Genomic DNA, 14060 nt, shown 5'->3' with positions numbered 1-14060 from the left:
TAGACAAAAGCCACTCTTTCCTTCACACTTCTGTAATTGCTATAGATCATTCCTGCATATTTTAAGGAAGTTTTCTTGCTTGAATTAGAACAAGGAGAGAGGGGATTGGAATTAACATGTTCGAGAGATGCAGTCTCCTTCTGCGCAATAAAATTGTTCCATTTGTAAACTTCCTGCTCTGAGCTATCAGAAGGGTGGGCTAAATGCCCCGAGAAGTAAATTTTGAAATGAGAGACATCTGAGGTCTTCTACTTGGTAGGAAAGAATTTAGTAACGTTAAGAAATTTTATTAAAAATTCTGCATTGTAGCAAAGACTGAGGTATAAGACTGACAGAACATCCACATCATGAACTGGACTTTCGGGGATCAAACAGAAGAACTGGAAGATTTAAATTAGCAGTTTGAGAAGTTATTTTTTAAAATAATAGATGTGATGTCATGGTGAAATCATCCATACCCAGGCCATGATAGAAATATATTTTGGGTCCCAACGGTGGCTGCAGAATGACATTATTCATAAAAGTAACTTTGTAGACTCTGTGTTGCATTGGCATGTCATTGTTGTTGCTGTTGTCATTTGCATTTGTATGCCACATTTCCTATAAGGTGAAGCCCAAGGCAGTTTCCAAAATAATAATTAAAATATACACAATAAAATTATAAACAATCAAAGCCACATTAAACTGTATTAAAACATTTTTAAATAACATGTAAGTTTAAACAAAAGAAGAAAAAGCCCCGCTGCATATTAAAAGACTGCTAGAAGAAAATACATTAGGACAGAGGCCATGGTTGAACTTGTTTCCAAATCAGTCCAAACCAAATTGAACTGTTTTTCTTTTTTTGGAAGCCCCAAAATTGTGGTTGCTACACACACACACATACACACACATACACACACACATACACACACATACACACACACACACACACACAACATCATTAGAAAGAAAGCAAATGCTATTGGTATGAGGGCATATTTTACCTCAACAGCTTATAAATATACTGCAATAAAGTACCACAAGAGAAAGGGTTCCTGAAATCATCAGGACAGTACATTACCAGATTAATATTAATCTCTAGAGTGCTAGATTAATTTCCTGTCCATGCTAATGTCCTTTTGATTACAGCAAAAATAATCATGGGAAAAACTTTCATTTACAAAAAGGAGCAAAGATTTAGAACATTAACAACTTTCGGTCCCATATGTATAATTAAATGCAAAAACCTAGGTCACTGGTATGCTACCTTTTTAAAAGTTGTGCAAAAATCAGGGAAATTTGATAAAGTTTATACAATAGATTTCCTTTTGGCTTCACACTGATGAAAATTACCTCTACTAAACTGAGTGTGCTAATTGTAGGTAATATGCATTTCTTGTAATGTCTAGTTTGGTCATTTGGCAGCCTTTCTGAGTGCTTAAAAGAGATTTAAAGGTAAATACAGTTAATCCCTGTGTTCCTATATATTCTGTCTACAGTAGGGAAGAAGCAATGCTGAGGATCCAGCACTGCAAATTCAGACACCAACATGTGAGTATATCAAGTTGGGTAGGCATAGAAGAAAAGGGACAAGAAGGGAAAACAAGACACCATAAAAAGGAAATCTGGGAACTTGAAGTGAGACTGAATTTAGGGGACCGTGGCAGATAAAAGCAAATATTTGTTAATGTGACCGTTTATGAGTAATGCAGCGGGTCTGGTCTTGAAAGGATAATTTTCAGGTGAAAATGAAAAAACATGAAATTTTATGCAGCCAGTTAATGGGTTATGGAATGAGACTCTATTAAAGAGTTCAGTCATCTCTGGAGGTCCCCACTCTCTACACATAGTTGGACTGAGAAGTTTCTTCCTTATCAAGGGCAAGAAGAGATTGTGGCATGAACAGTTGCCTTTAGCTGCTTCATACAAAACAGAACCCGGAATTCTACAGGGATTGATTTATCTGTCAAACAAAAACTATTCCTTGATAATTTGAAGAATGTTAAAAACATATATAATGAAACAATGGACAATACATTATCATTTAATTTCATGTAAATTTTGGGAAGATATAGCTCTTGGTTATCTATATATATAAAAGAGTGATGGCATCACGGCAATTCACAAAACAACAAAAGTACAGGCCCCCCAACCTCAAAATTTGACAACACAACCCATCATCCACGCCTCAAGGTTGATACAACAAAACGAAAAGAAAAATAAAGTCCTAATTAGAGGGAGAGCAATAATTTTTTTTATCCAATTGCTGCCAGTTTAGAGGGCTAATCTCTGCCCATTTGGTTGCCTAGCAACCAAGGGACAGCCAGGTTTCAGTTAGGGGGCAGGCCGATTTAGGCCTCACTTAGACTTCTTCCACAGATTATCTAATTTGCACTGGATTATATGGCAGTGTAGACTCAAGGCCCTTCCACACAGCTATATAACCCATTTAGAATCTTATATTATCTGCTTTGACTCCACACTACCATATAATCCACTTCAGTGTGCATTTTATACAGCTGTGAAGAAGGAGCCTCATATAATCCAGTTCTGAGCAGATAATATAAGATTAGAAATATACAGTAGAGTCTCACTTATCCAACGTAAACAGGCTGGCAGGATAAGTGAATATGTTGGATAATAAGAAGGGATTCAGGAAAAGCCAATTAAACATCAAATTAGGTAATCGTTATACAAATTAAGCACCAAAACATCATATTATACAACAAATTTGACAGAAAAAGTAGTTCCATGCGCAGTAATGCTATGTAGTATTTACAGTAGAGTCTCACTTATCCAACACTCGCTTATCCAACGTTCTGGATTATCCAACGCATTTTTGTAGTCAATGCTTTCAATATATCGTGATATTTTGGTGCTAAATTCATAAATACAGTAATTACTATATAGCATTACTGTGTACTGAACTACTTTTTCTGACAAATTTGTTGTCTAACATGATGTTTTGGTGCTTAATTTGTAAAATCATAACTTAATTTGATGTTTAATAGAGTTATCCTTAATTCCTCATTATCCAACATATTCACTTATCCAGCGTTCTGCCGGCCCGTTTATGTTGGATAAGTGAGACTCTACTGTACTGTATTTACAAATTTACCACTAAGATATCACAATGAATTTAAAACACTGACTACAAAAACATTGATTATGAAAAGGCAGACTGCGTTGGATAATCCAGAGCATTGTATAAGCGAATGTTGGATAAGTGAGATTCTTCTTTAATATGAAATAATTACTGGGATAGAATAATGCAGAACAATATAATCTCTAAAACCAGGACAGTAAATAAACAGGGGAATTCCACACAGGAAACAATCAGGGCCAGCTATCACCTCCCAACAAAGTATTCCCGTCATCAAAGTCTGGCAAATCCTGTTTTCTCAGGGCCACAGACAGTAGAAGCACATAAAATATCGCAAACAACACCACTCTGAAAACAAGGGAATTCCAAACAGGAAAGAATCAGGGCCAGCTAACACCTCCCAACAAAGTATTCCCATCATCAAAGTCTGGAAAATCCTCTGCTTTCTCAGGGCCACAGACAGTAGAAGCACATAAAATATCGCAAACAACACCACTCTGAAAACAAGGGAATTCCAGACAGGAAACAATCAGGGCCAGCTAACACCTTCCAACAAAGTATTCCCATCATCAAAGTCTGGAAAATCCTCTGTTTTCTCAGGGCCACAGACAGTAGAAGCACATAAAATATCACAAACAACACCACTCTGAAAACAAGGGAATTCCAGACAGGAAACAATCAGGGCCAGCTAACACCTCCCAACAAAAAATTCACTCAGGGAGGAAACAGCCAGGCTTTAAAGCTGCAAGGCCATTACATCCTAATCATTTTTCCTAATTGCAGCATTCATACTTGCCTCCAACAAACAAAAAAAAAACCAATCAGAAATATTGTATATTCACAACCTTTAGGAAATAATATCCCCCGATGGCGCAGCGTGTTAAAGCGCTGAGCTGCTGAACTTCTGGACCGAAAGGCCACAGGTTTGAATTGGGGGAGCGGAGAGAGCCCCCACTGTTAGCCCCAGCTTCTGCCAACCCAGAAGTTCGAAAACATGCAAATGTGAGTGCATCAATAGGTACTGCTCCGGCGGGAAGGTAACGCCGCTCCATGTAGTCATCCCACATGACCTTGGAGGAGTCTACGGACAACGCCGGCTCTTCGGCTTAGAAATGGAGATGAGCACCAACCTCCAGAGTAAGACACGACTGGACTTAATCTCTGGGGAAAACCTTTACCCTTGACCTTAACTACCACCAATTCCTCAATACTTTATTTCCCATACCACCAGACTTCGCCACAGCAACGCGTGGCCGGGCACAGCTAGTATTTTATAATTAGTAATGGATTTAAAAGCACTAACAGCATTTTGAACCGCAAAGCTATTTTTTAAGGTACAGAACAGCTAGCCACTTGCGAAATGTTTCTTATATGTGGGAAAACCAACCAGTTTATGCACCTGACCCACTGCTCACTTCTTTGCAAAGGCAAGTCTCTTCTATGAACAGTTTCATTAGAATGAATGAAGAATGAATTTGGGCTCTTTGAAAAAGTGAAACAAAAATGTCTTTGATTTTTTTTTAAAAAGACAACATTTAAACTCTAAAATATAAAAGCAAGGAGAAAATAATATACTTTTATTGGAATAAGTAGGTCATTAAAGTAACGGTATGTACACTTACTGAAATGTCTGGTCCTCTTAAGTGGATTAATGGATTTCGTTTTTCAGACTTTCCAAAACACTTATGAGCTTACAACATGCATGCAAAATTTCAACCAAAAATATTGTTTCAGGACTGACAAACCAATGAAGATAGGGAATGGAAGTGATGCCTCTTCTACACTTACACTGAAAAGAGATAATGAATTTAAAGTATTTTCTTGGGTTGGAGGAGAGTGAAATAACGGAAATAGTGCTGATGTGCCTATAGACTGCAAGAAGGAAACCAAGTGAAAAAAAATGAAAGATTATCTTGTTTCATAGCACTTGATTTCACACATATATTCAGTGCCTGTTCTAAACAGGACTAGAAGAGTCTATATAATTTTTTGTTCATGTCTGCTGTAGCCTCATACAACAAGAAAGTGATGCAAAACCTTTAAGAATATCAGCCCTTGAAGCTAGTTCTGTGAGTGGTATTTGCACTGCAGAAGACATCTACCTGTAGGTTGTATGATAAATCTCAGTTGTAGAGCATCTGTTTGTACGCACGAGATCCGAATTTCAATCCCTGACATGTCTAGGGAAAGCTAAAAACAGAAACCAACCTGGCATTCTAGAGATCTGCTGCCAATCAGTATTTACAATTTGTGCTGTACTGTGGTCAGTCCTGGACATCTCATTTTAAGAAGGATATAGACAAGTTGGGGTGGGTTTAGAAGTAAGGCTATGAAACAAGGCATAAAGAACAAAACATATGAGGATAGGTTGAAGGGACGTGGTGTGGGATGACATACATAAATGCTTCAGGGGTTGCTATAAGGAGGAGGGGGTAGGCTTGTTCTCTGCTGCCCAGAGGGTAGAACTAGTAGAAATAGTTTTAAGTTACTAGAATTTTAGATGTTTTAGAGCAGTTCAGCAGTGGAACCAATTTTTTGAAAGCTGATGAAATCTCCTCCTGTTGACATCTTCAAAAAGAGGCTGGATGCTACCTTTTAAGAAATCTGTAGCTGGGAATCCTACTCTGAGCAGAAGTTTCGACCTGAAGGTCCATAGGGCCTTTGATGAGTCAAAGAATAAAGATTTAGTATAAGACTGATTTCTATCTTCTTATGTTGTGTATAATGAACAACAGGGGAGATAATGTTCTAGTGCCCCTATGTGAAGGCAGAACACTTTATCTGCATGCAGGTTCTAATTCTAATATTATCAATTCAAAGGATTTTCAAGCGTATTTTGGCAGAGATGGCTAAAGACCTTGTAATATTACAACTCCCATAATTCCATCACATTGAGCCATGGTAGTTAAAGTGCTGCCAAACTGCATTACTTTGACAGTGTTGATCAGGAATGTGTAAACCCAGGTCCAGGGGCTGCATGCGCCCCCTTGGGCTCTTTTCTCAGGCCCTCCTCTCTCTCACCATCCTATTCTTCCTTCCCTCCCACCCTTCCCTCCCCCTTTCTCCTTCTATCCTTCCTTTCTTATATTACATCACTTCTACCCCACTCTTCTCACCCATCAGGGGACTCAGGGCGGCTTACAATATAAACATATGCATCAAAAAACAGTTTACATCAAATTTAAAAATCCATTAAGATTCAAAAATTACAATAAAATTAGAGCATACATTAAAAACATACATAATTATAAATTTAAATATACATTTAAGGCACTTTCTTCCCTTTCTTCCCTCTCTCCCTCTTTCTCCTTCCTTCCCTTTTGCCTTCCTTCTCTTTTCCCTCCCTCCCTCCCTTCCCCTCCATCCTTCCATCCTCTCCCTTCCTTCTCTTTTTCCTTCCTCCTTTCCTCCTGGGGGATGTTTAGCTGGGAGAAGGTAGAGTCCCTTACGGAAGATAGAGTGGGTAATAATAATAATAATTGTAGAGAGGGAACATGAAAACCATGTTTCAAGATTTAAAAGGGTGTCCTATTGAGGAGGAGGGGAAAATTGATTTTCTGCTACTCTAGAGACCAGGGCACAAGGAAGAAATGGTTTCAAATGGCAAGGAAAGAGATTTGCCTGAAAAGATTAGGAAGAACTTCCTAGAGAGTGGCATAAGCTGCCTCGGAGTGTGGTGGAGTCTCCTTCTCTGGAGGCTTTTCTACAGAGGCTGTTTATTGGGAGTGATGTGATTGTGCCTTCTTGCATGGCAGGGGGTTGGACTGGATGTCCCTTGGGGGTGTCTTCCAATTCTAGGATTCTATATCAGGAATAGGCAACACAGGGTCTAATCGATACACTTTTTCTCTCCCATTCACGATCTCATCCTTAGTAAGACCAACCCTTTTGGGATCCTAACATTTCCTGTCTTTTCTTCACTTTCTGCCTCCAAAAAGAAGAGGAAAGAGAGGAAAGAGCAGGGAGGGGACTTGGGGAGAACCCCCTTCCTCCCGGCCCACCCACCCCACTCCGGCCTGCCATGTGGACCCCAAGTTAGAAAGTTTGGCCATGCCTGGTGTAGATGCATCCTTAGGCCTGATTCAGTATCACTGAATTTCTTGCATGGTTGTGTATTGATGGGCCTCATTATTTAGAGCAATAATGACAGTATAAGATTCTTATAGCATTGAACTATATCATTATTAACAATATCCCCCTCGGGCTTTAGTTAATTTTTTTCTTAGGATAATGTTCCTGACTGAGATAATTTCAAAGTATGCTGGCAAAAATACTTCTGAGATCAGAAACAGGAAACAAATAAAATGAGTCTCAAATTCCTTGCATTTTTCAACTGATTTTTCCAACATAGTATAATAGTGCAATTTAAACAAAAACAACCTACTTAGTGCTTCAAATATGAAAAGTGTTGTATAGGGAATTCCAAACCAATCATAGGAGAATATTTTGTTACGTTTCTATATACTGTGAAGTGGTATGTGAATAGAAAGTTCACAACAAATGCTGAAAGCAATGCTGACTGTTGCCTGGCCAAGATCTGACTATAGTTGGTGTGGCTGTGTTGCAAAGCTGTTATTCTCAGAATAACTTGCTTTCAAATACGAATACTTTTACTCATCAGTTCTTTCAGTTAAATGCACTGTATTATATAAATGCTGTGTTTTAAATTCTGTTCCTTTAGCACCTTCTGTACAGTTGCCATATGTGCTTTCAGACTACATGTCTAAGGAATCTAATGTTGCTGTAGCTTCCAGGCTATGTTTGGATTCCACTCCATGCATTGCTCACATTTTTTATTTAGGTAAAAATACATTTGATTAAAAATACTTTCTTAATTAAAGGATGACTATTATCTTCTGTTCAGAATACTCAGTTTTCTCTATACTGTGATCACATTTCCTCTATATAAGATTATTTTATTGGCACACCACCATATTTATTCAGTTACCGTATATACTTGAGTATAAGCCAAGGTTTTTTAACCCCTTTTACAGATGAAAAAGCCCCCCTCAGTTTATACTGGAGTGAGGATCCTGGCCAGCTTATATTTGGGTCGTCTTATACTCTAGTATATAGGAAATCAGAGTTGGACAGTCTTATCTTTATTTACAGTTTTATGTAAATATTCAAAAACATTTAACCTACTGATGCCTTAATTAATGTAATTTTATTGGTGTCTATTATTTTTTATTTTTGAAATTTACCAGTAGCTGCTGCATTTCCCACTCTCATCTTATACTCGAGTCAATATGTTTCCCTAGTTTTTTGTGGTATAATTAGGTGACTCGGCTTATATTTGCGTAGGCTTATACTCGAATATATAGGTATTTCATCTTCCTATTTGTATTCTTGAATACTGTGCTCTCTAGCTAAGTTTTTGGCAAAGCTCCACTGCGCCTTGAAACAGTATTTACACATGCAATGCATGATGGGACCTTGAATACTGAATATGTGTGATAAGCATTCTATTTTCTTGTATTTCAGTAAGAATAACAATATTTCCTTATGTTTGTTAGTCTCTTCCTACTATCAGCCAGCGAATGCTGTTCTTCCTTTTCTGAGTTACTTATTTTCATACTCTGCAAAGCTGATATTTTGCTTTTCCTCCTAGAAAGTATAGGGTCATTTTTACTATATTCTTGCCTGCAAATTTTAGTAAATAATATCAATGCTATGGAAGTCTCAGCTCTAACATGTATTCATAGACTGACTTTAGATGTAATTTCTTGCTTAAACAGAATCAGATGATAGGCTGTGCTTTGATCCTTTCTCTCTCTGCTCTGTTAGGGGTACCATATCTGCAGGGCTTGTAGTTTATAAAAAGGCAACCATATTTTATATGCTTTTGATGTTATCTTTAAACACAGCTTTGATTTTAAAGTTGTAGTCAACACATTCTCCATTAACCTTGGCTTCGTTTTGGAATTAGAATGATTGTGGCTCTCCCCAAAGGCCCATTTGGAAATCTACAGTCACTTGTTGTCTCCTTTTTTCTTTTTTCCTTCTTTTTATGTAGAGTATAGCATGGTTAAAATGAAGCTGTTATTGAAAGTATGCTGCTTCTTGAAAACATTTTTCAACTGTTTACTCAGAGGGAAATGCTAACTGAATGCCAATTATTTAATTATCTTTAAGGCATGAAGACCATAAAGATCTTAGCTCCTCAGACAAGAGTTAGTAGAAAAAGAAACCAACCATCTAATCAACCAACTAAATCCTGTTGAGCTTTACTGTGTATAAACATTTTAATTTACTATAGAGGCTTCAATCGAGCATAGATGTGAAATTTCAGCACTCACATTTCTCTTAAATGTTTTGTAGAAAATATCTACCAACCCCCCAACCCCGGAAACTAAGCTTTTCTTGTGTATGTACTGAAGTTCATCTTGAGCATCCTCCAGTTTTATAGACAAGGTTTTTGATAGATATGGATGCAAAACAGAATATATGCCCGAGTCCATGTGAAAACAAATCGGGTTCAACTACTTCCTCAGGTGCCACAGCAGGTTAAACCACTGAGCTGCTGAACTTGCTGACAGAAAGGTCGGCGGCTTGAATGTGGGGAGTGCTGAGTGCTCTTGCTGTTAGTTCCAGCTTCTGGCAACCTAGCAGTTCAAAAATATGCAAATGTGAGTAGATCAATAGGTACTGCTCTGGCGGGAAGGTAACGGCTCTCCATGCAGTCATACCAGGCACATGACCTTGGAGGTGTCTACGGACAATGCCGGCTCTTCGGCTTATAAATGGAGATGAGCACCAACCCCCAGAGTCGAACACGACTTAATGTCAAGGGAAAACCTTTTCCCTTACTTCCTCCATGTTGCCTATATTCGCTAGAGCTAGTGAGAGATGCTGTCCAGCAATCAGGTGGACCACATATTTCTCATTCCTGCTGTAGTTATTAGTAGTAGGAGCAAGGCTGATATTTGGTTGACTCTCATATCATTGTGCAAATCAATGATATTTTCACTTTTCTGAATTATGTGATAGACTTCCCAAATTAATAAACAGAAGAAAATGTTAAATAAATAGAAATATAAATTATATAAAGAAAATGTGTTAATATAAAGGTTATCACTTACAAAAATGTATAAATTAGGAAATGTGAATACAGAAATACCTATATTAGCAGAAAAGCATGCCAGAAACAAAAATATTTGCCTCACCTTTATTAAAAAACATTGATAGAGAAAAAGGCCAAACAAATATAATGATGGAAAAATGAGAAAATAAACATAATTGAATTTGGCAGATAAGTTTAATCCTAAATAAAGAGAGGTTTTGCATCAATTGCCCTCAAAAGACACTAGAGAAGAAATATAAGATGTTTGTCTTTTGTGTTTGAAATGCAGAATTTGATTTGCAAGTAGGAGAAGCTCTGATGTGATCCTTTGGACTGGAAGGAGGTTGCCTAACAAAGCAGCAATACAAAACAGTTCCCTACAGGAGCAATTAATTACCTTTGTGTTATGTGATCTATATTGTTTCTATCCATTATCTTGTTTATATTTAGCATATAATCAAGTTGTATAATAGTTTCGTCTTTTAATGTTTTCATGTACATATGCAGTTTCTAAGGACTAGTAACTTATTTCATGCTTTTCAGGCATTACCCTGTGGCCAGCCCTTTTCTCTGCCGTTCTACAACATGCAGAAATTCCTTGTCCTGCTAGAAAACATTCAGTGCTGAGAAGACCCATCTTTATGCTGATAACACTAAAATATAAAATAATGCCAACAGCTGGTGCTACAAATGGCTTTTAAAAACGATGTTCATTCACTAAATTCCTCTTGCTACTTTTGACATGAAACACGCAGTCTCTAATTATTCTGATCAAGACGGTGAAATACAAAAACAAACTTTAATTGTGTTTAACAGATATTTAATCAGGATTCACTGAACTACAGATTAAAGCTGAAATTCATAAACCATAATTACCCGATTGTCGCAATCTTTTTGGTCCACATTCTGCTTCCGTCTGGGCGTCTGGCACTTTGCCCTGAATTTCTTTTAGTGTCTTCTCAGCTTCGTTGCTGTTCATGTTTTTCCAGCAGAGATTTAGCACAGATTACAAAATATCTGTTCTTGGCAACTTTATCAGCATTTTTTTCCTTGCAAAAAAGTTTATGCCTCTTATGTGTCAGAACCCTGCTACTAGAGCCTGGATGTGGCTCTGAGTTTCAGGGTCACTGACATTGATAAGACACCTGCGTCCCAGGACTCGGAGGAGAAACGGCTGATGGACTTGGCGGGGAATTTGCGCGGGGTTTTACTGAGCGGGAAGAGACTGTTCAAATGAGGGGGAGGGTATATAAAGGAGGGTTGGCCGGAGCCTCCCATTCTTGGCTTTTCTGATGTTCATGTTTCCTACAGTAAAAGTTCCTGGTGATACCACAGAGAGTCTCGTGTGTTCATTCAGGAGCGGCTGTGGTGAGCTGACACTAAGCCAAGAAAACGGACACCATCCCGCTGTAGCGGTGAGGTGTAACATGCAAGTGGAGGATGAAGAGCTCTTGGGCGCAGGAGGAGGAAGGTCGGAAAGGGCCACTCCCGAGCCGGACGCTGAGTTCCACCAGCTGGCGGCCCTGGCGTCATCCACCGCTTATGCCCAGCCAAATGGGGTAACCCAGAGGCGTGGAGTGGTGCGGGGAGACAGCACCGGAGGAGAGGAAGGTTCACCTTCCCCAGGCCCGCAAAAGATGGTGTTTCTGGAGGAGAGGATGTCGGCGATGGAGACCACCCTGGCAGTGATGTCGAGGGCGATGGAGCGCCTGGCGGTTTTGGCGGAGCCGGAGCGAGGAAGGGAACTCCGGGCTAGCTCAATGTGGGACGTGAGCATGGGAAGCAGCCAGGGCTTTGCAGACCTCCCAGCACCGAAGGGAAGGGAAATGCGAAAGGAGCCCGGTGCCCGGCCCAAGATCCAAACGAGCCTGACGCGGGTGGAGGAGAGTGACGACGAAGGGGAAAAGCCTCCGAGAATCCCGGCTACGCTCCCAACTGAGACCCTGGTGCCCCTGGCGAATGCCGGGCGTGGCACAGGACAAAGGGAAGCAGCAGCGGGGCCCACTGGCCCGCAAGGGGGCTTGCGACGGGCGGAGAATTGGGGATTGCCACCACAGGGACCCCTACCGAGACGAGAGGAACTAAGGATCGAGTTTGGGGGAGAGTCCTCTGAACTGGATTTTTTCCTGACCACGGTGAGGGGCTATATGGAGGACAATGCCCACACTTTTAGAACGGAATCCAGCCGGGTACGGGCCATTGGTGCAGTGTTGAAGAGGGGAGCGGCCAGCTGGTACGTTCAACTACACGCGCGGCGCGACCCATGTCTGGGGTCACTCCGACGCTTTATGGGGGCCCTGGAGACCCGTTTCCGAGATCCACTGGAGCAGATCCGGGCGAGGGAGGAGTTGAAGACCGTCTCCCAGGGGCAGAGGTCGGTATCTGAGTATGCGGAGGAGTTCCAATGCCTCGCTGAAAAGGTGCCGGAATGGTCTGCAGTGACAAAGATAGAACTCTTCAAAGAGGGGCTCAGGCGGGAGATCCTCTCCTGGGCGGTGCATCGTGATGAGCCTGACACACTGCGCGGATGGATTCAGCTGGCGGGGCGCATCGAGACATCGCTGGCCCAGGCGAGGAGGCACCGAGGAGGGCTACAGCAGCGGCCGCAGATGAAAGAGGGGAGCCGGAAGGAGGGATCAACCCCAGCCGGGAGGAGAACGGAGCCGACAGGGAACGTGAGCACCAGCAGGAGGGGCTGCTTCGTGTGCGGCCGTTTGGGCCACAGGGCTGCCGAGTGCTGGCAGAGAAAAGGGGAAGGCGGAGGCCCGCCCAACCCAAGAGCCGTGGCAGGGAAACGCGCCGAGGAAGAACCACCGATGAGGCACCACTCGGGGGGGTTGGTAAGTCAGGACAAAGCCATGATAGTGGTCCCCATTCAGCTGGAAAGTGGCAGCAAACAAGCAACCTGCAAAGCATTTGTGGATTGTGGATGTTCCAGGAACATCATCTCCCCTGAATTAGCCGAGGGATTGGGATGCGAAAGAACGAACCTAGAATCCCCAATAGCTTTTTCGCAGTTGGACGGATCCACAGCATCGGGATCATTAGCTAAGTACAGTGCCGAAGATGTAAAGTGTAAGATAGGGAGTTGGGAAGGAAAGGTGTCATTTGTGATATCACAAATAGCCAGCTATAATGTTATACTAGGCATGCCATGGCTGGGGCAGGCCAACCCGCAAATCAACTGGGAGGATAAGAGCATGATCTTCAGGATGAAGTTGGAAGGAGGGAGCCAGGAAGTGGAAAGGGAGCCGGGGAAAAGGGGGGAGGAAGACTCTATCAGGATAGCAGAACTGGCAGATAAATTACCCCCAGAGTATCGGGATTTTGTGGACGTATTTGATGAGAAGGAAGCAGACAGTTTCCCACCGAAGCGGAGAGTTGAAGTGAAGATAGAGCTAGTCCCAGGAGCAGAGCTTCCTAAGGCAAAAATATACCCAATGTCGGCTAGGGAAAAGGAGGAACTGAGAAAATACATTGATAAAAACCTAGCGAGGGGTTTCATAGAGCCTTCAAATTCCCCTCTAGGGGCGCCTGTGTTGTTCAGGCGCAAAAAGGACCAAACGCTGAGGCTCTGCATTGACTACAGGGGCCTGAATGCAATCAGTTCTGGAAATAAATACCCCCTACCTTTAGTGAAGGACTTGATCGCCCAGTTATCGGAGGGACAGATATTCACTAAATTGGACTTAATTGAAGCGTACCATAAATTGCAGATTAAACCAGAGGACAGGTGGAAGACGGCCTTCTCCTGTGCATTCGGATTATTCAATTATCGTGTGCTCCCTTTCGGTTTGTGCGGCGGAGGCGCCGCGTTCATGCAATTAATCAACGAAGTGTTGCATCCATTGTTGTACAAGGGAGTCTTTGTTTTTTTAGATGACATATTGTTAGTATCTCGGACTAAGGAGC

General features: G+C 41.2%; 1 long non-coding RNA gene across 1 annotated transcript; it reads left to right on the top strand.

The window, feature by feature from the left end:
- The first annotated feature begins 1375 nt into the window (after nt 1–1375).
- On the top strand, nt 1376–11020 carry LOC134297984 (uncharacterized). Its single transcript, XR_010004942.1, has 2 exons — nt 1376–1533; nt 10692–11020. It is a non-coding gene; the product is annotated as an uncharacterized LOC134297984 (long non-coding RNA).
- Nucleotides 11021–14060: the final 3040 nt, after the last annotated feature.

Source organism: Anolis carolinensis, chromosome 3 (assembly GCF_035594765.1).
Source record: "Anolis carolinensis isolate JA03-04 chromosome 3, rAnoCar3.1.pri, whole genome shotgun sequence".
NCBI lineage: Eukaryota > Metazoa > Chordata > Lepidosauria > Squamata > Dactyloidae > Anolis > Anolis carolinensis.
This window is presented reverse-complemented; position numbering and strand designations above follow the sequence as displayed.